We start from the raw sequence: 25509 nt of genomic DNA, 5'->3' as shown, positions 1-25509 counted from the left end.
TAAATACTTACCTTATAACCCTTTGAAGGTTAGAGATTCGGGCTAAAAGATCGTAGAGGTCTTGGAGATTATTAAAAACCACTCATCCTTTGGAGGTGATACCATTTTCAGGAAATAAAACGGTAAGTTAACAACATAAGTTCGCCACTAAAACGATAAGAAATTTCTCCCTTTAAAGATAAGAAATATTAATAAAGCGCACCACTCATAAGAATCCATCTTAAAGATAAAGAGAAAACGGAGATAAAACGTAGGATAGTGTAGCGAAGATGAGAAACTAAAGGAAAAAAGAAGAAACATGGATAAAACCTAGGAGAGTGTCGCAATGATGAGAAACCAAATAGACAAAATATTAAGCTTATATTGAACCTATGATGTCTTTCCAATGATATATGAAACCAAATGAAAAAAGAAAAAACTTAGGACGATGTCCCAATGATTAGAAACAAACGTAATAGAAAAGATACTTAGAACCTAGAATGACATCCGAATAATTAGAAATCAAATGAAACAAATATTCAATTGAGAATGAACATAGGATTTTATCAGAATGATGAGAAAGCAAAGGAACAAACGTTTAAGCTCAAATATAACCTAGGATAGTTATCCACTGATCAGAAACCAAATGAACAAAGAATAAACTGAGATAGAAACTAGAATGGTTTCCCAACGATGAAAAACCAAATGAGCAAAGAATAAATCGAGATATAACCTATGATGGTGTCCCAAATGACAAGGAAAAAAAAAAGAGCATATGACTAAGTGTAGAAAGAACCTAGGATAGAGTCCCAATGATGACAAACCAAAGGAAAAAACAATTAAGCTGAAATAAAACCTAGGATAGCGTTCCACTGATCAGAAACCAAATGAACAAAGAATAAACAGAAACAGAAACTAGAATGGTGTCCCACTTATGAGAATCGAAAGTAACAAATAAGAAACTTAGATACAACTTAGGATGATACCCAATGTTAAGAACCCAAATAAACAAAAAATAAATTGAGATAGAACCTAAGATGGTGTCCCAATGATGAGAAACCAAAGGACAAATTGATTAACTTTAGAAAGAACCTCCCAATATTGAGAAATCAAAGGAACAAACGATTATGTTTATATAGAACCTAGTTACGCATCCCAATGATGATAAACAAAATGAACAAAGAATAAACAAAACCTATGATGGTGTCCCAATGATGAGAAAATAAAGTAACAAAGAAGAAACTTAGAATCTAGGAACCAATCCCAATGATGAGAAACAAAAAGGAAGAAAAAAGAAACTTAGATTCAGCCTAAGATGCAGTCTTATTGATGAGTAACAAAAGGAACTAACATTTAAGCTATAAGATAGAACCAAGGATGGAATCATAGGAAAACAAATAAACAAAGCATACGTGATACAACCTAGGATAGTGTCCCAATGATGAGAAACCAAAGGAACAAACATCAAACTTAAATCAAACCTCTGATCGTGTCCCAATGTTGAGAAAGTAAAGGAACAAACGATTAAGGACAATTAGAATGGTGTCCCAATGATGAGAAACAAAACTAACAAAAAGTAAACTTAGATAGAACTTAGGATGACGTCCCAATAATTAAAAACCAGATGAACAAAGAATAAATTGAGAAAGAGCTTAGGATGGTGTCCCAATGATGAGAAACTAAAGGAACAAACGATTAAGCTTAGAAAGAACCTAGGATAGCATTCCATTGATCAGAAACCAAATGAACAAAGATTAAACTGATATAGAAACTAGAATGGTGTCCTAATGATTAGAAACAAAAGTAATAAAGAAGAAACCTGGATACAACCTAGAATGGTGTTCCAATGATGAGAAACCAAATTAACAAAAAATAAACTGAGATAGAATATAGGATGGTGTCCCAATGACGAGAAACCAAAGGAACAAACGATTAAGTTTTGAAACAACCTGTGATGGCTTCCTAATGATGAGAAACCAAAGGAACAAACAATTATCTTTATATAAAACCTAGTTTTGCATCCCAATGATGAGAAACGAAATGAACAAAGAATAACATGTGATAAAAATATATGATGGTGTCTCAATGAGGAGAAAAAAATAACAAAGAAGAAATTTAGATAGAATCTGAGATGGTTTCCCAATGATTAGTAACCAAAGGAACAAAGAAGAAACTTCGATTCACCGTAGGATGTAGTCCTGTTGATGAGAACAAAAGGAACTAACGTTTAAGCTTTAGATAGAACTTAAGATGGCATCCCAATAATGTGAAAGTAAATAAAAAAAAATAATAACATTAGATAGAACCCAGGATATTGTCCTAAGGATGAGAAACCAAAGGAATAAGCATCAAACTAAAATCAAACCAATGATGGTGTCCTAATATTCAGTAACTAAAGAAACAAATGATTAATGTTAGATAGAACCAAGGATGACTCCCCAATGATGAAAAACCAAACAAAGAAATAATAAACTAAGATAGAACATAGGATGGTGTCCTAATGATGAGAAACCAAAGGAACAAAGAAGAAACCTAAATAGAAGCAAGGAGGGTGTCACAATGATGAGAAACCAAACGAACAAACGATTAAACTTATACAAAACCTAGGATGTCTTCCCAGTGATATGAAACCAAACAAACAAAGAATAAATTGAGAAAGAACCTAAGTTGTTCCCAATAATTAGAAACCAAATGATTAAGCACAGATAGAACCTAGGATGGCGTCCCAATAATTAGAAACCAAATGAACATAGAATAAACTAATAAAGAACTTAGGATGGTGTCCCAATGATGAGAAACCAATGGAACAAACAATTAAGGTTAAATAGAACCTAGGATAACATTCCACTTATCAGACACAAAATGAACAAAGAATAAAATGAAATAGAAATTAATGGGGTTTCAATGATGAAAAGCAAAAGAAACAAATACGAAACTTAGATACAACCTAGGATGTTGTCTCAATAATGAGAAACCACATGAATAAAGAATAAACTGTGTTAGAATCTTGGATGGTGCTCCATTGACAAGAAAGAAAGGAACAAATGATTAAATTTAGAAACAGCCTAGGATTGTGTCCCAATGATGAGAAACCAATGGAACACAAGATTATGTTTAGATAGAACCTAGCTTTGCCTCCGAATGATGAGAAACGAAATAAACACAGAATAAACTGAGGTACAACCTATGATGTTGTCCCAATGATGAAAAACAGTAGTAACAAAGAAGAAACTTACATAGAACCTAGGATGGTGTCTGAATGATGAGAAACCAAATGAAGAGAGAAGAAACTTATATTCAATCTAGGATGCAGTCCTATTGATGAGAAACGAAATGAACTAACATTTACTTATATTAGAACCTACGATGGCGTCCCAATGACGGGAAAGCAAAATAAACAAAGAATAAACTTATATAGAACTTAGGATATTATCCCAATGATGAGAAAACTAATAATTTTTTAAACCTCAACTAAATATGAGATAAACTGAAAAACTAAACAAAACATAATGATTTTTAAAGGAAACTAAACTAAGCATAATATCAGCAAAGCAACCAAACTAATAATTTTTAAAACCAAAACTAAAAACGAGATTAACTAAATAACTAAACTAATTATTTTTTAAAAAAAATAGAACAAACCATGATATCAACAAAGCAACCAAACTAATAATTTTTAAAAACTAAACAAAACATGAGATCAACATAATAACTAAACTAATGTGTTTTAAAGAAAACGAAATTGTGCATTATATCAACAAAGCAACAAAACTTATAATTTTTCAAAACTAAACTAAGCATAAGATCAAAAGGACAACTAAACTAATGATTTTTAAAAGAAATTAAACGAAGCATAGTATCAATAAATATACCATACTAATAATTTTTAAAAATTAAACTAAATATGAGATCAACAGACTAACCGAACTAATGATTTTTAAAAGAAACTAAACTTAGTAAAACGAATAATGTTTAAAAACTAAACTATGTATGAGATTAATAGAGTAACTAAACTAATGGTTCTTAAAAGAATTATACCAAGCACAACATCAACAAACCAACCAAACTAATGATTTTTTGAAAAGTAAACTAAACATGAGATCAAAAGATTAACCAAACTAATGATTTTTAAAAGAAACTAGACTAAGCATTGTATCAACAAAACAATCAAACTAATAATTTTTATAAACTAAATTAAGCATCCAATTAATATATGAGAATATAAAATTTCTCATTATAGAAACAATGTAAAATGTACCACTCTTTAGATTTTTTTGATCTCCTGCAACCTGACTTGAAGCTGCATTCAATTTTCCCTACATTTATAGAGACGAAAAGTTTGATCACAATTCAAAACAAAGGAAAAGAAAAGGAGTTAGGTAAGAATAAGAGCTAATATGTACCTTGACAGCCACCATTTTGTTTTTTACTCTTTATTTTTCAGTATCTTCTAATGATCTAATACCCTATAAAGCAAAAGCAACATCCAAAGTTCAGGTAGTCAATTTCTGTCTTTCCTTGTTTTTTTTTTCTGGGCAACCAAACAGAAATTAGGGTTCCGGGGAAATCGTGACAAAAATTCTTCCTCTTAACTAAACAGCTTCCATTAATGACCTACTGGGTTAGCAATCCTAGTTGCGGAACTCCAATAAACATAAATCAGCCCATCCATTCAAATGCACAAGAACTCCAAATGTAACCAAAATTCAAACAAATTTAATACCTTCTGATGCACTTCAAGCTATGTCAAACTCAGAGAAACAATCACCAACACTCCAAGAATGCAAAAACTTGCACTTATCCCCATAACTACAATTTCCTTGAAGCCAATAATTACAAAGCTTCTCAATCTTCCTAAATACTCTATTGCCCGCGCCACTACCTTGAGCTCTATTGCCTGCACCACCGTCGTGAACCGGCCCCCACGTAGGATTAAACTTAGGACTTCTTCATGCACCAGAAAAGCTGTGATCGTCATGTACTCCTTGATTTGGCCGTTTGGACAATGATCCATTACTTATGAATGGTTGGTGTTGTTGGGGAGGAGGACCTGGTAATTCTCTGGGTAGGTACGAACAGGGGAACTTGTTGCACCTGCCTGCCCTCCAATGGTAACAAACCTTTTGTTGTTTTCCACTATCATTCAAAGCTCCAAGTTGTTGAAACACCCGTTTGTTACCATGCTCGTCGGCATCCATAGCTAAAGAAGATCAAAACAGAGATTAAATGTAGAGGTTTGCCTTGAAACTGAACTGAAATCTTTATCTTTATACCAAAAACAGGGAATTAGGGTATCCCGAAATAGCAATTCAAGAATTTGACCATGGGTTCCAACAATTATAGATCCAATCTCATCATGGGAAACCCTAATTTCCTCAAATTTTCCATTCAGAATTTTATATTCGGAAAGGAAACACTGTGCATGGCCCAGCGGAGTAACGTCGAGAAACAAAGAATCGAGCATCATCAACAGGATGAAACAGTTAGACAAGCAAACCAGATAATCAAGAAATCTAAATAGTGGAATGATTAGCCAAAACAGTTGTTTCATCAGACCTGATCACCATAAACCTCCAATCTCCTCCCTCTTAGCTCTCTCTCCGAAAACACTCCAAGCTGAAATAGCAAATCCGAGGATAGGCGGATTGTTTGAAACTGAAATAAATGGAGTCTTTCCTTGTTTTTTCTGTGCAACCAAACAAAAATTAGGGTTCCGGGGAAATCATGACAAAAATTCTTCCTCTTAACTAAACAGTTTCCGTTAATGACCTACTGGGTTAGCGATCCTAGTTGCGGAACAATTTCCAAATATGATCTTTTTTGTTGCTGAGAAATCAAAGGAAGGGAAAGAAAAAGAAAAAAAAAAAAAAAAAAAAGAGCAGGAATCTTGGAAACACCCATTTGAAAGGCGAGAATATACTTACAAGTTTGTGGTTTCCTAGAAACTTAAGGACATGATAATATAGATTTTCTCGGCAACCAAACGGAAAAAAGAAAAGTTAAAAAGAGTGCAGGAAAAAAGGATAACAAGAATGGCAATCTCTTGTAGACAAGATGAGGGTGAAGAATGGTGAGCGCTGATTTGAAATGGTAGAAAAATCTCTTGTGATGTTCGCAGAAACCAGAAAAGAATAATGATGCAGGTGTGATCTCTTGTTCCCTCAGAAAAATGGATATCCAAAGGAAAATGGCGATTCTATCCTCGAATATGAAGATCCTGAAGCTCCAAATATGGGTGTCTGATGATCCTTTCTCACTATCGGTGGATTGCAATGGTGAATATTGCTCTCTGATGATAATGAACTCTAATGGCGGTGATGACTCTTTATAAATGAACCAGCGAGCTTCAACGGTGGCGAACTACTCCGGCAATGATGAAACGAACTACAAGCTTCAACGGTGGTGAACTACTCCAGCAACTATGAACTTGCCTTTTTCAATGAGAATTTGCGCTCCTCCATAAAACACCCAAAAAGTGACTCCCTATGTTGGTGATGAACTCTCCTACTCCAAAAAATGCCCAAAATCTCTATGTTGGCGACAAAGTCTCATTTCCAAGAATGCCAAAAAGAGCTTCTTCGTCGATAATGAAGTCTCTATTTTTTCAACCTCAAAAGTCTTTGGAACTACAACTATTACGCCATTCCCAGTGTGGTGGTGTGCATCGCTCAACAAAAAGATTCCTCTTCCGGAGACTTCCCCAAAAACGGCCTCCTAAATGCCTGGCAGCTCAAAAACGTGATTGGCAATAACTTCCTTGCATGGCCTATGGTGATGCTCCCTCACGTGAGACTCTTCTCGAAACCATCATGATGTCATGTCCCGGAAGAAAATGGATCCTTCTCAAAAGTCTCATCGTCATGCCAAATGCATGTCTCCATCTCACCCGGAGCGCATGTGTGATAGCCATCCAGAATGCACGTGCCTCTAACCTTCTGGAGTCTTCTGGATCCCATGCATGGAGATCAAAATTGCAGCATGAAAGAAATGCCCTTCTATGCATGCCTTGGCCATTACACACGTATTCATCCTTATCTCATCCAAGCACCAGAATAATTGCAAAAATATAGGGCTTGTTCTTGGTGTTTTTAAAAATAGTTTTTTAGAATTTTTAAAAAACTAGAGTGTTTGACATGATGTTTTAATACAAAAAACAAGAAGTTCGTTTGAATGAAAGAATTTGTATTGTTTTTAAAAACAATATATTGTTTTTATTTTATAAAAATTTGATAAAATTAATTTATAATAATATGAAATCAAATTCAAGTTAAGTCTTATTAAAAAATAAAAATTAATTTCACAATTATATATAAGTTAAAGATAGATAATTTTTTTTAAAATTATCAAACAATTTTTTTATTGTAGTGAAACAAAAATTTCTATAATATAAAAACAATTTTAATATTCATTTTTAATACAAGTCAATTAAGTGCTTTAATTAATTTTTAAATTTTTTTATTTGATCATGATTTCTTATGTTTTTTTAGAAACTTTTTTAATGTTAAAGAATCAAAAAAAAAGTTTTTTAATGTTTTATAAAATTAAGGATATTTGATCATTTATTATTATAAAAGGATTTTAAAAATAAAAAAAAAAACAAAAAGACTTGTTCGGATAAATTATTATTATTATTATTATTTTAAATATATATATATTTTGATTTTGTAAAAACATTTTAAATTCAATTTATATAATATTAATTAATTAAATTTAATTGAAGTCTTATTGAAAATAAAAATAATTTTGTAATTAAAAATAAATTAAAAAATATATAGTTTTTAGTAAAACATAAACAATAATATTATAATAAAATCATAAATTATTATTTTTAGTAGAAAATATACTATTTTATTGTATGTAAGAAAAAAGATATTTTATTATATTAAAAATTTTATGGTATTAGCGATTTTATTATTTTAAGTTTTAAATTATTTTTAAAAATTAATAGAGTTGTTAACAAATCTAACACATTAAATCTTGTTTAATCTTAAGCTAATTTGCCTAGCGAAAAAAGAAATTGAAAAATAATAATTTTATATAGAAAAGAAATAATAGAGTATATGTGCCCTAGGGTTTGTTGTCTACCTTCATTTTCTTTTTCCTTTTTCCCAAAATCTCTTTGATTTTGTTCCTCCTGAAAGTTGACAGAACTTGTCCAAAAGTACTGATGCCCTTATTCCATCAATGCAAGGCTCTATTCCCAGTCCAGAAGCAAACTGAGCTAAAGGAGTAACAAGATTTGATTTTCTCACCGTTAAGCCAATGACACTACCATTATGTTGATTCAAATTTGGTGGCCCAAAAGATAAAAACAGTAAGACCCTTTCCCTGGTAAGAAGAATCTGTAGCAACTCCAACCTTCATGATTGCCTCATTCATGAACAGAGCATCAAGTGTAGCTTCTGGCTCAGTTGAGACTGTGACTCGGCATGCAGTAGGTGACCATGCATATGTGTACACCTGTAGGTGGAAAGATGCCAGGAAAAATGGGCAGCCTGCCCTTTCTCCTTTAACACAGATAAAATGATGGTCAACAATAATGAACAGTACTTTTGCTGAGTCCATTGTTGCTGTAGTATTGGAGTCAAGGAACAGTAGCTTCTACAGATGCAAAAATTTCAGGTTTTATAAAATCCCAAGAAGCATCATCCAACTTTGTTACAATTATAAACTCTTATTCAAAGAGAACTTGAATAATTAATTTCATCAATTCCATAAAGACTTCTTCTAGTGGAGAACTCATAGCTGAACAAGCATTCAGTAAGTTTCCAAGAACAGCTGCAATGCCATATCCAGATTCATGTCTTAGAAAACGAAAGTCCCAGCAAATTCACGAGGAATCTGTACACATAATTTGTCATGATTTCCCAGGAAATCCCCATTTCCTGTCTTAGAATTCAAGAAATTACACAAATCTGTCCGCGAGAATTTAGGTACGTATACTTTGTAAAAACCAAGGAATCATTTGGTAAATGATGAGTGAAAAGGCAACGTGCTTAGCATCTCGAGGCTGATTATGACTTTTAAGTGCAGACCCAACATGGCAGGGTGTTTGTAATAAAACTGTATTAATCTCAATTAATACGTGCAAATAAGCTTCAGGTATTAAGCTTCAAATCAGTAATTACAAAACTTACCTATTGGGGAAGTGAATACTGAAACATCCTATTTGAGTCTTCCAAACCTTTCATATATGCAATGATTCAAACCAAAGACTTTTCCACCAAATAATCATTTCTTTTTGTTTCTAATATAAAAAAAGGGATTTATATATAGTATATATCCTCATCCTGATGCCATGGGTGAGCAGAGTGGTGGCAGTGATGGAAAGCAATGCTGTTTAGAAAAAAAATACGCCTTGAAAAGGTTAAAAGGCTTAATGAAAAGGAAGTGGATGTGCTCACATTTGGTGTTATAATCGCCATAATCTTGCTTCTTTTTTTGCGCCGTTTGCTTCATCACCATCGAGGGCACCTGCAAGCGCCGTCCTTCCTAAACCTTTACATCCAAACACGCCCTTGCTGAAGCTCCTTTTAACTCTTTTTTCTGTCCTTTCTTTTTTATTTTTCCGCAAGGAAATTAGGGTTTATGCTACGAAAAATTGGAAATGGGGTTTTTGAAGTGGCAGATCTCGGTAGTGTTGTTGTTGGAAACCATTAGTCCTTTCTTTTTTTATTTTGTTGTTTCTCATAAAGAAAAAAAAAAAAAAAAGACTACTAGGTTTAACTAAAAGAGTTTTATGCTTTTGGATTGAATTTCAAAACTTTCAAATAAAGTATCAACAATTATTTTATATATACATATGCCCTCACAAAAGAAATTTGGTAGAAAAAAAAACCTCTATAAATAAAAAAACTTGAATTGAGAATTCCCCGGTTTGAACCTAAAAAAGAGTTTCTATGCAACTAGATTGAATATCAAAACTTTCAAATATTGTCCTGAGAATTGTTTATCAGATATATTTGTAGGCCTAATACACATGCACGAACTAAAATTTAGCCAAGAAAAAACATGTAGAAGTATGAGAAGTCATTATCATAGAAAATACTCTACCCCTTAGAGACCAAATCTCCAAGTACATTTTCAAATTGAAACTCCAATGGATTTTCTTCAACCCAACAGTTTTCCTTTCCTTCAATCAAGAGTGGAATTCTACCATAGGCTGGTTAAGAGGCTTGATCATCTAAATTAGAAAGTTAAGGATCTCATAAGAACAATCCAATGGATATATTAGTGTCAAACACACTACTAATGAACATAATTACCTATCATTCTGATCAAATGAATCCATATGCACCATTAAAAGTAGCACCTTCCTTAACTTAAACGCTTCTGGATTTCGTAAATTCTAAGCTCAAAACTTTTGATTATAATTAATAATTGATATGTTCAAGATACTTGGCCTAGTTAGTTCCTGTTTGAAAAAATTGCCACATAAGCCTATGCAATTTACTCAATTTGTTTTACTTTTTATTTTTCCTTTTATTGTCTATGTATTATAAAGCTAAAGCTCTTTTATATCTACTATAAAAGCCAGATCTAATTCCTAATGAAAGAACCGATGCTTAATGGAACAATTCTCGCACACACATTTTAAGGTTTTAAAGTTTTGTAGTGATTGGAAAATTAAAAGATTTCAATTGTTGATGATTTTTTTTGTTTCAAGAAAGACATCCAAATGTTTATAGACTGGATCATACAAGAAAAAGATCATTCTGCTTACCAAGGTCAGCTTTATGAGGTCTTTCCCCAACTTGGACACATTGTATGAAATGTAGAAGGTTAGTGAGTCAATAACATTTCTTTTAGTTCACAAATCCCACCAAAACAAAGGTGTTATTTTTATTAGCAGATAACATAGATTTACCTCTTTATGTATTTTTGTAATCTCTCCTGCCATGACATATCGGCCGCAATGCATTAAAAGACACTGTCATAATCCATTGGTGGAATTGTATCTTCCACGACATACAAAACCAAAAGGCCTCAAACATGCGTATCCATAATTTCCAAAACCATGTAGACAACCACAAGCTAAATGTAGTATCATCTCCATGCCTATAAAATGTGAAGACCAAGAATAGGCAACATGCATGCACTAACGAATGGATGGTTAGAGCATATGGCAACTAATTATAAGTGACATGTATATAAACTTTCATATTGATTCTATGTTTATAGTAGCCATCTTTCAAAAACAATTATTGCATGTCACTGAAGAATGAAGTTTCCTCGAGAAACTGATGAACCTTATGCAGGGGAATAAAGAATATTCATGTTGTTGTTATATAACTTAAGTATTACTTTGCAAGAACCAAACCCTAAGAGAAAGGACTAAACAAATTTTTGCATAAGATTTCATCAATGAAATTTTTTTCATTTTTTAGGAAACGACAAATTGTTTCATTTTTATTTTCTTTTGTTTAAATTTTCTCAAAAACCATACAAATTCTAATATTCTCAAGTTCTACATATGATTTCTTTTTCTATCTATGCAATTGCATGGCTAGATTTATAAATTCAAGTATTGACCACCATTTAAAAGCCATTAAAGGAACAATGATTTAAACTCAAGCAAAATGCGTTAATCTATGTTATAATGCACACTAACCATTATTCACTTCCTCTTTTACTTCATCTCCTGATTTCTAGACAATATCTTTCAACCCAATTGAGAGGTTCTTGTAGAATTGCACATAAGACAAATTTAGTGAATGATTGAATTTATTAATCATAATTTATAGAGAAAAATGGACTACTTTCCTAACATGGGAAAATAATATTGTGTTCAGGGTGTCAATTCCCTAAGGAGCCAATTTAATACAGGTCTTACATTGAATTTAAGGTCCTTATATCCAAGAGACCCCTATCTAGGGGTCTAATTACTTTTGGAATAAATTAAAGATAGGTAGTAGAAGCTTGTTTTAGCATAAACATCACTACATTTTATCACACATGCTTTTTACATAAAAGAGGGTAGGGCTTCGGTATCAAACAAGATATTGGCAACCAATATGTCCGGGATAAAAATTCAATATTCATTCTAATTTAATATGAGAATTGCATTGAGATAGTAGATACATACCTTGTGAAATTCTAGAGTATCTCCCCCAGATTTTCAAAGCTTGACCATGTATAGCAAAGGGTCACTTCAAAAATTTGTCCAAGTAAATTATTGACATCCAGTTGAGACATCTTCAGGTAATGTTCCAATGAACTCAAGGTCAGGGGATCCTGCAAACAAGGCAACTAGGAGAGAAATGCCTCTATTGCAATAGATAAATGACCCTTGCATCCAAATTTCTCCCCTTCAAGTTTCATCTAAGGTGGGTTGCAAAGGTTTTAGCAGAGCATAATAATACCATATGACTTTGTCAAACAAATCAAGACATGCATCACTAACTATTCAATTCCATGAAAATCTCAAGAGTATTTTTGTAATTTTGCCAAGCATTTAGTTCCACATAACTCTGACAAGTATATATGTGATTTAGACAAGCCACAAACTAAACTAATCATTGGGAGACTATCATCAGATTAAAATTTTGGACATGAGAAGTCAAGAATCCTGAGTTGATTTTATTTGCAAACCAAATAGAAAGTTAGAAAACTATAACCAAGTCTAATTAAGGTGCATCGGTTCTATTCAATCTTCCAAACTTCGCAATTAGGAGGAAGCCTGCTCAAGATAATATAAAGGTCACAAGCAAAGCAATCAAGATTCAATGCATGCAACACTCATATTCCTTGCACCAATTCATCCACTCTACAAATTCTCATCTTGCACCTCGAATTTGATTAATAATAAATTTTCTTTCTAAATCACTAAGGAAAGTTGTGTAAAGAAGAAGAGTTATGGCAAATTGCATGTTAAATAGAAAAAGATAGTGCTTATTGACATTGAAGTTATTTTTCTTTACATTAAAAACCAAAGGCATAATAGTTTTCTCAATTTTTTAGATAATCTCATTGGTAGGACGCTTCGATGTAAATATTCTCCTGTTTAATAAGGCACTAGTGACCAAAGAATATGTTAGATGCAGGCTTCATATTTATGAGGAAGTTTAGGATAAGATCATAGCTAAATAAACAACTAAAGCTCATTTAGTTATCTAGCTGTAACTTTGAAGCAACATATGTTATGACTTACAAGAGACAACAATTACTCCTTAACTTTTGTTGTTGTGGTGTTGGTGGAGGAGAGGTGAAAAAATTATTTCTGATATATAAACCAAGCTGTAATCTCATAAGTTATTATATAATAAAACCTACAAGTAAAGATTAGAACACAGTGATAGAATTATCTGTATAGACTTTTGAACAATTAAATGGTGAAAGGTAAGATGCTTTTGAGATCAAGACGTCTAAGATCATCCTAGGCACTTGAAGATATTCTTGACTCTATCACTTAGGAGCTGTAACTTTACACACAAATAAATAAATAAACTTGGATTCTTAATATCTCATTGAACTTGACAACAATCAAAGCTACAATGTACTATTGGCTTTCCAAAGAGAATACCAAGGTTGAGACCCTGAGATGTCGAGATGAGATCAAAAGCATTCTTATGTTATGACTTACGAGAGACAACAATTACTCCTTAATTTTTGTTGTTGTGGTGTTGGTGGAGGAGAGGTGAAAAAATTATTTCTGAGATATAAACCAAGCTGTAATCTCATAAGTTATTATATAATAGAACCTACAAGTAAAGCATCTAAGATCATCCTAGGCACTTGAAGATATTCTTGATTATATCACTTAGAAGCTGTAACTTTACACACAAATAAATAAATAAACTTAGATTCTTAATATTTCATTGAACTTGACAACAATCAAAGCTACAATGTACCATTGGCTTTTCAAAGAGAGTACCGAGGTTGAGACCCTGAGATGTCAAGATGAGATCAAAAGCATTCAAAGTGACAAGCGCCATAGGTCACTCTTCACGCCTCTCCACAACAAGGTTTTGAGAGTCCTGAACACCAAACAGTAAATCAAGTACAATGTCACACCCTAATAATCCATTGACATATAGATTGACCAAGGAGTGTAAGAAAAATATGCTTAAATGAAATTGGTACAACAAGAAGATACTTGCCCCCGATTCATCAAAGATAGCATCCCAATCATCAAGACTAACATCTGTTTGTTCAAAACTAGGTGGCTTATATCCCTTCTTAAACCACTCATTCTCAATGACTTTAGCAATTGTAAACCCTTGTTTCAAACCATAGCAATACCAAGTAACTCAGAGTTATAAGCAATGAGGAAAATAATGGCTAATGCAACTAAAGGATGATATAATATACACCAAACTAATCACCAACCAAACCAAAATAATAAAAGGAAGAGAAAGAAGAAAAACTCTTTTTTCTCTTCTTAACAAGGGAAGTAAACTCTTTATACAAAATCTGTATAAAATTTTGCCAGAATAGGAAAGATTATTATATTTTAAGGCATAAGAACAAGAGGAGATGGACCTATCATCTCTGGTTTAGGGTCCAAGATTCTTTTAATTAGCTTCTTTGCACTTGAGGAGAACTAGGGAGGAAGTGTAGAGTTAGCCTTAAATATTTGCAATAACATCAAGTCCTTATATTACCAGGTTTTGGATTTATAAATGCATTATATTAGGGAGAATCATTCAGTAAACATACAGATAAACTTATAAATACAAAGCCTATGAATCATATTATCTAACTCTAGATCATGACAAGCAAGACATATATCTTGAAATGCAGAGGATGAGCTATTAAACTTGGACTTTTCCATTAAAAACTTCAATTCATGTAAGCACTTTGATAGTATCTATGGCATATATCTTTCTTCATTAACCATTTACAAGTAGTTATGCCAATCTATGTCAGCAAATTTTATGTATGTATTCTCCAATTTCCATAAGATTTCTTTATAACTCAAAATATAAAAGTCACATGATTAGTGCTCATCCTCAAGGCAACAAAAACCAAAGATGAGAAAACAGGTAAGAGAACACACTCAAGTTATTTTTATTTGTTAAACGGTAAACTAAGATAGTGTATTTTAGCAGTTGTTTAAAAGCCTAATAACACAATCCATGCTCAACATCTTTTTCTAATAGTCAATTATGGAGTATACTCAATTCTTTTCAGACGTTCTTTTATTATTATTATTATTTTTGTTGAGGATGCCTTTAATAGGAAAAACAAGATAAGTTAACAAAAAAAAAAAAACCTTAGCAGAAAGCGCATAAACCAAGTAAACAAAATTTATACAAGATGCAACAAAAGCAAGAAAAAACCACCCAACATGCTAATCTACCACTCAAAGCCTATCTACAAAAACAACAAACGAGAGCACATTTATAGGATTTTTATATCTCTCTGAGAGGTCCAGCGACTGCTTGTTCTTCAGGTACCAATGATCAAATTGTCAATCAGAACATTGTCGAAATGCAAAAAAATAAAAATAAAAACCAACTACAGATCATAATGCAATAAGGCCCCCCAGTGTGCACCTTTCTAATTGCCTAAGAGCTCTTTATGATAGTTAAAGCTTTATTCAGCGTGTAGGTATGCATTAAAGCACTTTAGGGCAGTAAAGCTAGTAGCTTGAAGGCTATTTCCATTCAGGTTTGGGGTGAGATGCTTTTGTAGAAGAGCTTACAGGAAGAGGATCTACAATTTAAGATTTGTTTACATATTGATAGATACTGCTTCTTTCCACAAATAATTCTTAAGAAGCAGTTATCAAATTAGTATCTACCTTGTCAATCCATAGTTTTTTTTCCCCTTGAAAAAGCATTTTGCCAAAATTTACAGCTGCACCAAACAGACTCCAGATCCATTTGTCAAATCTTAATGCAACACAAAAGGTAAACATAACTGAAAGTATAGAAACACAAAAGGCAACAAGAGCTGAAAGTACAGAAACACAAAAGGCAAAGGTAACTCAAACCACAGAAATATAAATTAATATGCAGATCATGACCTCATATACAATGCAAGCACACATGCAACAAAATGCCCACATAAGAGAGGAAGGGAGAGGAGGGAGGGAAAAGAACCACACCTGATGGTACAAGTTATCTTTGACTAGTTTAACCCAGATATGTTTCACTAAAACTGCTTGAACAACCTTTTTCTCACCCTCATCTTTGAGTGTTTCTGCCAAAAGATAATAACCATCTCTGGACAAAGCTTCCTATGAATTCCCAACTGTCCTGAAACGATCAGCCCACCAAAATAAGTCTCTAAGAGTTATGAATCCATGTTTTCCAGCAAACGCTTTGCTACTCTGTCGAAGCAAAATAAGTCTCCAGGTTGACTGACAAAGTAAGCTTCCGATACAGCTTATAGACCAACAAAAAATTTACTATAACAAACAAAATCTAGGATCCGCAGTTAGAAGACATTTATTTCTAATTTGGCTTTTAACACTTATTTCATAATATGACAACCTAATCCAGAATCCACAGCTTATAGGCCCAACATCTGCTCAGAACAAGATATATTTCCTCCAAAATAGAAGAAAAAGCCCACTGTCCAACTACCATACCAACAACAAAAGCAGAAAAGGGTCACAAAGGAAAATTATTCTTAGGTCCTATGCAATAATTTTAATTAATTTTTTAAATTCCAAATTTCCTGTAGTAATTAGAGAAAATACAACATTTCAGAATTCTGCAAGCTTGCACCACTCTGGTCCCAGGATTTTGCACAGCTGGTGGTAAACAAAAAGGTTAGTACTAAAAATTTGTTACAGTTGAGGAGGCTTTCTAAAGCGTTGTAAATAGCGTGATGAATTCTGTGTACAGCCTGCAGAGAAACAACTAATAATTTATTCATCCATTCCCCAGTAGTCTATTTACTATTTGGCACAAATTCACTTTGCAGACCACCAAGGTTTTATCATTTTTTCCAGTGCATCAAGGGCAGGTTGGATAGACATAATTGTTATTTTTCAGGTAATATAACCCAAGACAAATGTCGGGACTTTTCAATACAGATGTGAAGCAAAAAAAATCAACTTCGAGTCTTCTTTTTTCCCTCTATTTGCACTTCAGCATTCCCAATGTTCCATGGGATTTAATGAGCTCAAAGCATTTGGACTGAGACACCCAAAGGGCCAGCCATATGTACCTCGTGAAACCTAGCCCATTCAAATCAAAATAGAACAAGCACCTACAACTAAGGGGAATGGAGTGTCAACCACAGGGTGAGATGATCTTAAAATACAAGGGCAAGTGACTGCTCACATCATGAAACTTGTTCATTTTGATGAACATGGCTGCAAGTGAACTGGGTTTGTCTTTGAATTGACTACAACCAAAGTCATGGCTACTTCAAACCAAAAAAAAAAAAAAAAAGCTCCTATTCCAAATCCGCTTCTTGGAGAAAAAGTTGATCTATGATCAATCTAATCATGGAGCCCACCCTTCCTCTGCCCGCATATTGTTCCAAATAGAAGTCTTTGGAAATTCATGCAAAGTGGAAAACTTCTCCACCAGGTTACCTCAAGCTAAATTTTGACAACTACTTCTTTGGCAATCCAGGATATTTTGAGGTTGGGGTGTCTTTAGAAACCATCAATGTATTAGTTAAAGTTGATTCCAAATTTGCCAGACAGCCAGAGAAGGATTGAACATTGAGGGAGACCTTTCATTTCTAGGGTGTGGAAGCTACTCACTAGGCTAGAGACTTGAGTCCCCATTCTTGGATTCCTTAAGCAGCTAATCAAATCGATCATTTGGCAAATCGAGGAGCCTCTCACTAGGTGCCCTTTGTGGGGGAAATTTTTACCACTTTGACTTACACTTTTGGGTTTATTTGTACTTTGGGTCTTTCCATACTCATATCTCCTTTTCCTTTTTGTTAGACTTATTCATCCTTCTTTAGAGAATAGATCCTTCTCTTTTTACCATACCATTTATTTTCCATGAAATCAAATGCTTGCTTCTGATAAAAAATAATAATCAGTCCTCTCAAAGCTATGATTATGCAATAATGAGTCTCTCACATTATTTATTTATTTATTTTTATAAGTAAATTTTTGTCCCCATTAGGACTTGAACCTTGAACCTCCCACAAACCCTCCCCATCCCTTTACATGAGTCTCTCACATTATTGTACCTTAGCATACATAAGAAATATCAATAACTTCAGCCTATTCTCTCTCCTATTACGGACATAGTGGCATCATTGCCCCAAAATATATGACTCAGGTTTTGTTGGCAACCTCGAGAAAAATAACTTGAACCAAAACAAAAGTTAAAGAAATAGTTCAAAAAAGCAAATGTTTGAATTAAAAGAGAAATTAGACATCACATTCAGAAAAGCAAATTCTGCATAGGATATGAGCAGAAATTCAACACTTCTTTTTGCTGCTAATACCCTTTTGTATAATTTAATTCACCCTCAACATCCTCAGATATGTAAATGAAAACTGAAATCTTTTATCCCATTTAATTTGTTGAGTCAACGTTATACCCTCCAATTTAGCCACCTATAGATTAGAAGATATAAAGAACAAAGCGTCATATAATTCATCTACAGGCTTTACCGCACCCCAGCACTTGGCAAATGGTTTAAGAATAAACAAGTAAATAAATATATATGAATGTGCATGGACATGTTTCTGCGCAATCAAACAGCGCATTAACAAACGAATGGACTCAAAAAAACAGATCTACAATAACCATGAAAGAATCATCATCAAATACTAATTCCCCAAAACAAAGACTCAGATCCGTGGAGAGAATAAATTCAAAATTAAAAACCAAAAAAGAACAAATCATAAAAAACAAAAGGACTCAGAAACTAAATTTTCCAAGAACCCGATTATTTTTCTTGGTTTAAACCAAAACCGACGAATTTCATCACAATAATCAAGAACCCGGAGGGATTCCTAGCTCACCTGTAGGGCGGCGAAAATCTGCCGATCCCAACGAGCAAACTCCCAAGAAACTTGATGTGAGTCCCTCTATCTTGCAGCAAACCTAAAGACTCCGACCTCTCGTGCTTCCTCTCCTTGAAGAAGTCCTTCCGATCCCAAGGCAGTGGTTTTGACGGCATGAAAACCCAGTCAATCGCATGCGCAGCCCAGCTCCCAACCTAATCAGTCAACCACACAACCCTACCCTGAACCAAATCTAGGGTTTTCAAAATCCCACAACCACAAAACCACTATCCACAAAGCTGATTCCCCGGGCTTCCACACCGAGACCGAACCAAATCCATAGAGAGACACCGTGCCCTTGCTTCTCGGCCAATAAAACCCAAAAGTCCTCCGCCTTTCACTTCCCCTTCTTTCAAGCGTATGGCTTCCGCCGCGCCCTAGATTCCACTCCAGGAAGATACCACCATAGATGAGACACAAGAGCCTCGTCTTCCTACCTCCAGTATCTTTCACTTTCCATGCTACCAGGAAAAAAAAATTGTTTGGAATGAGAAGGTGAGAACCTGAGGACAATAAGGACAGAGAGGAGAACAGAAGAAAAGAGGTGAGGGAGAGCAAGGATTTAGGAATTTTAGAAAGTTAAAAAAATAAAAATTCAACTTTGCCCCAATTAAAAAGGATTAATCAATTAAAAATGATGAAAACATTCCAAATTTATAAAACTAATCTTTCCTATTTTTGAATTTGAAGAGTAATTTATTTTTGACATAAATATCTTTCAATATTTTTATTATTTACATGTATGTTTTAAAATAAATGTTTACTTTTGTAAAAAAAAAAATATGGGCATTTTTATCAAAAATAGGTAATTTTTAGGTTGAAAAAATAGGAAAATTTCATCCTTTTTAATTGGTTATTCATATAAAAAAATAGTTATGTTTCTAAAAGAAAAAAAAAAGAATAAAAAAAATTATGGGTTATTTGATTAAAGGGCATCTCAAAACCCAATTTTTAAAATTTAATCCTCATATTTTTTACATGAGAAAAATGTCATTATTATTTTCTTTTAAAAATAAATTTTTTTTAATCCTATATGTAAATACTTCAAATAAAAAAAGATATTTATGTAAAAAAAAATTGGTTACCTTTTCATAAATAACATGTTAAGGGTTAGATTTCCAATTTGATAATTATTTTATCCCTTAACAATATATTTCAAAAATTAGGTACAACTTTGCCCCTTGAAACTAATTTTGTTTGTGAAAAAAAAAAGATAAAATAAAAAAATTAGGTAAGCATGAATATGGAATAAATTTTATAAAATATTCATGTATTTTTATTTTTAAATTTATTTAATATTAATTAAATTAAATTTACTTCAATCCTAATATACGAAAAAATAGATCTAGCAAAATTATTTTTTTATAATTTTGTATTTGATGTTTTATTAAATATTTTTTGTTTGTAAGCTATGTTTTATTTAATTTTGAGATTTTTTTTTTAAATGCTTAGAGTTTTAGTTTTAATTAAATAGTTGTTAATTCATAAATTCGTATACAATTGTTCAAATACATGTTATTTAATTGTTGATAAAATTTAATTTTGTTTAAATATTTGATATTTTATCAAATGTATTTTTTATTCGTAGGTTATTTTTTGATAATTTAAAGATTTTTATAAATGTTTAGATTTTTAGGTTTCATCAAATATTTTTTAATTTAGAGTTGACTACCTAAGTTTTAATAATATTTACATCATAGATTACTTTTTAAATAAAAATTTTATCACTATCAAGTGATTTATATTTAATTACTTTAAAAAATTATTAATGAAATTATTACGACTTTGACATAGTTTTAAAAAACAGTTTTCTATTTTTAAAAATAAAAAACAATTTAAATTTTCATAACACTATTTGGTTATTGTTCTCTATTTCCAATTTTTAAAAATAAGTGAAATAGAGAACACCTTTTATAGAACAAATAAAAGTTGTTTTCACCCGTTTTTTAAAATAATAAAAAGACACACTCTATTATTTATCTTCCACATATAACTATTATTTTTCATTTTTTTTCCCTGACTCCAAATTAAATAAAACTTAATGCTTTGGATTTGTTAACAAGTCTATTAATTTTTAAAAATAATTAAACACTTAAATAATAAATTATTAATACCTAAATTTTATGAACATAATAAATTATCATCTTTCTAACATATAATAAAATAGTATATTTTCTACTAAAATAGTATACAAAATTATTTTCATTTTCAATAAGACTTCAATTAAATTTAATTAATTAATATTATATTATTGAATTTAAAATGTTTTAAAAAAATCAAAACAGTTTTTTAGAAAAAAAAATAATAATTTATTCGAACAAGTCTTATTTTTTTAAATCCTTTTATAAAAATAATTTATCAAATATCCTTAATTTTATAAAACATTAAAAAAAATTATTTTTTAAACTTAAAAAAAAAAAAAGTCTCTAAAAAAAGCATGAGAAATCATAATCAAACAAAAAATTAAAAAAAATTAATTAAAGTACTTATTTGGCTTGTATTAAAAATGAATATTAAAATTATTTTTATCTTATAGAAATTTTTGCATCACTGCAATAAAAAATTTTGTTTTATAATTAAAAAAAATATTTATCTTTTACTCATATATTAAAATTTAATTTTGTTTAAATATTTGATATTTTATCAAATATATTTTTATTGGTAGGTTGTTTTTTGATAATTTAAAGATTTTTATAAATGTTCAGATTTTTAGGTTCCATCAAATTTCTTTTTAATTTAGAGTTGACTACCTAAGTTTTAATAATATTTGCATCATAGATTACTTTTTAAATAAAAATTTTTATCACTATCAAGTGATTTATATTTAATTACTTTAAAAAATTATTAATGAAATTATTACAACTTTGACATAGTTTTAAAAAACAGTTTTCTATTTTTAAAAATAAAAAAAAATTAAAAAATTTATAACACTATTTGGTTATTGTTCTCTATTTCCAATTTTTAAAAATAATTGAAATAGAGAACACCTTTTATAGAACAAATAAAAGTTGTTTTCACCCATTTTTTAAAATAATAAAAAGACACACTCTATTATTTATCTTCCACATATAATTATTATTTTTCATTTTTTTCCCTAACTCCAAATTAAATAAAATTTAATGCTTTGGATTTGTTAACAAGTCTATTAATTTTTAAAAATAATTAAACACTTAAATAATAAATTATTAATACCTAAAATTTATGAATATAATAAAATATCATCTTTCTAACATATAATAAAATAGTATATTTTCTACTAAAATAGCATACAAAATTATTTTCATTTTCAATAAGACTTCAATTAAATTAAATTAATTATTATTATATTATTGAATTTAAAATGTTTTAAAAAAATCAAAACAGTTTTTTAGAAAAAAAAATTAATTTATTCGAACAAGTCTTATTTTTTTAAATCCTTTTATAAAAATAATTTATCAAATATCCTTAATTTTATAAAACATTTAAAAAAATTATTTTTTAAACTTCAAAAAAAAAGTCTCTAAAAAAAGCATGAGAAATCATAATCACACAAAAAAAAAACAATAATTAAAGTACTTATTTGGCTTGTACTAAAAATGAATATTAAAATTATTTTTATCTTATAGAAATTTTTGCATCATTGCAATAAAAAAAATTGTTTTATAATTAAAAAAAATATTTATCTTTTACTCATATATTTAAATTTAATTTTGTTTAAATATTTGATATTTTATCAAATATATTTTTTATTGGTAGGTTATTTTTTGATACTTTAAATATTTTTATAAATGTTTAGATTTTTAGGTTTCATCAAATATTTTTTAATTTAGAGTTGACTACCTAAGTTTAATAATATTTACATCATAGATTACTTTTTAAATAAAAAATTTATCACTATCAAGTGATTTATATTTAATTACTTTAAAAAATTATTAATGAAATTATTACGACTTTGACATAGTTTTAAAAAACAGTTTTCTATTTTTAAAAATAAAAAACAATTTAAATTTTTCATAACACTATTTGGTTATTGTTCTCTATTTCCAATTTTTAAAAATAAGTAAAATAGAGAACACCTTTTATAGAACAAATAAAAGTTGTTTTCACCCGTTTTTTAAAATAATAAAAAGACACACTCTATTATTTATCTTCCACATATAATTATTATTTTTCATTTTTTTCCCTAACTCCAAATTAAATAAAACTTAATGCTTTGGATTTGTCAACAAGTCTATTAATTTTTAAAAATAATTAAACACTTAAATAATAAATTATTAATACCTAAAATTTATGAATATAATAAAATATCATCTTTCTAACATATAATAAAATAGTATATTTTCTACTAAAATAGTATACAAAATTATTTTCATTTTCAATAAGACTTCAATTAAATTTAATTAATTAATATTATATTATTGAATTTAAAATGTTTTAAAAAAATCAAAACAGTTTTTTAGAAAAAAAATAATAATTTATTCGAACAAGTCTTATTTTTTAAAATCCTTTTATAAAAATAATTTATCAAATATCCTTAATTTTATAAAACATTTAAAAAAATTATTTTTTAAACTTCAAAAAAAAAAGTCTCTAAAAAAAGCATGAGAAATCATAATCACACAAAAAAAAAAACAATAATTAAAATACTTATTTGGCTTGTACTAAAAATGAATATTAAAATTATTTTTATCTTATAGAAATTTTTGCATCACTGCAATAAAAAAAAATTGTTTTATAATTAAAAAAATATTTATCTTTTACTCATATATTAAAATTTAATTTTGTTTAAATATTTGATATTTTATCAAATATATTTTTTATTGGTAGGTTATTTTTTGATAATTTAAATATTTTTATAAATGTTTAGATTTTTAGGTTTCATCAAATATTTTTTAATTTAGAGTTGACTACCTAAGTTTTAATAATATTTACATCATAGATTACTTTTTAAATAAAAATTTTATCACTATCAAGTGATTTATATTTAATTACTTTAAAAAATTATTATTGAAATTATTACGACTTTGACATAGTTTTAAAAAACAGTTTTCTATTTTTAAAAATAAAAATCAATTTAAATTTTCATAACACTATTTGGTTATTGTTCTCTATTTCCAATTTTTAAAAATAAGTGAAATAGAGAACACCTTTTATAGAACAAATAAAAGTTGTTTTCACCCGTTTTTTAAAATAATAAAAAGACACACTCTATTATTTATCTTCCACATATAATTATTATTTTTCATTTTTTTCCCCAACTCCAAATTAAATAGAACTTAATGCTTTGGATTTGTCAACAACTCTATTAATTTTTAAAAATAATTAAACACTTAAATAATAAATTATTAATACCTAAAATTTATGAATATAATAAAATATCATCTTTCTAACATATAATAAAATAGTATATTTTCTACTAAAATAGTATACAAAATTATTTTCATTTTCAATAAGACTTCAATTAAATTTAATTACTTAATATTATATTATTGAATTTAAAATGTTTTAAAAAAATCAAAACAGTTTTTTAGAAAAAAATAATAATTTATTCGAACAAGTCTTATTTTTTAAAATCCTTTTATAAAAATAATTTATCAAATATCCTTAATTTTATAAAACATTAAAAAAAAACTATTTTTTAAACTTAAAAAAAAAAAAAAAGTCTCTAAAAAAAGCATGAGAAATCATAATCAAACAAAAAATTAAAAAAAATTAATTAAAGTACTTATTTGGCTTGTATTAAAAATGAATATTAAAATTATTTTTATCTTATAGAAATTTTTGCATCATTGCAATAAAAAAATTGTTTTATAATTAAAAAAAATATTTATCTTTTACTCATATATTAAATTTTAATTTTGTTTAAATATTTGATATTTTATCAAATATATTTTTTATTGGTAGGTTATTTTTTGATAATTTAAATATTTTTATAAATGTTTAGATTTTTAGGTTTCATCAAATATTTTTTAATTTAGAGTTGACTACCTAAGTTTTAATAATATTTACATCATAGATTACTTTTTAAATAAAAATTTTATCACTATCACGTGATTTATATTTAATTACTTTAAAAAATCCTTAAAAAATTATTAATGAAATTATTACGACTTTGACATAGTTTTAAAAAACAGTTTTCTATTTTTAAAAATAAAAAAAAATTAAAAATTCATAACACTATTTGATTATTGTTCTCTATTTCCAATTTTTAAAAATAAGTGAAATAGAGAACACCTTTTATAGAACAAATAAAAGTTGTTTTCACCCGTTTTTTTAAATAATAAAAAGACACACTCTATTATTTATCTTCCACATATAATTATTATTTTTCATTTTTTTCCCTAACTCCAAATTAAATAAAACTTAATGCTTTGGATTTGTTAACAAGTCTATTAATTTTTAAAAATAATTAAACACTTAAATAATAAATTATTAATACCTAAAATTTATGAATATAATAAAATATCATCTTTCTAATATATAATAAAATAGTATATTTTCTACTAAAATAGTTTCCGGTACTCACACTGATTCTACTATTTTTCGGTACTCGTCCAGAAAGTTTTCTGGTACTCGCACGGATTCGACCTTTTCCCGGTTCTCGCCCGGATTCT

At 29.5% G+C, this 25509-nt stretch overlaps 1 long non-coding RNA gene across 1 annotated transcript; it reads right to left on the bottom strand.

Moving 5' to 3' along the window:
* Positions 1 to 8706: 8706 nt before the first annotated feature.
* On the bottom strand, positions 8707 to 19459 carry LOC117924992. Its single transcript, XR_004652923.1, has 3 exons — positions 18875 to 19459; positions 16031 to 16181; positions 8707 to 13955 (listed from the first exon to the last, which is right to left on the bottom strand). It is a non-coding gene; the product is annotated as an uncharacterized LOC117924992 (long non-coding RNA).
* Between the last annotated feature and the right edge of the window lie 6050 nt (positions 19460 to 25509).

Source organism: Vitis riparia, chromosome 11, assembly GCF_004353265.1.
Source record: "Vitis riparia cultivar Riparia Gloire de Montpellier isolate 1030 chromosome 11, EGFV_Vit.rip_1.0, whole genome shotgun sequence".
Classification (NCBI taxonomy): Eukaryota; Viridiplantae; Streptophyta; class Magnoliopsida; order Vitales; family Vitaceae; genus Vitis; species Vitis riparia.
This window is presented reverse-complemented; position numbering and strand designations above follow the sequence as displayed.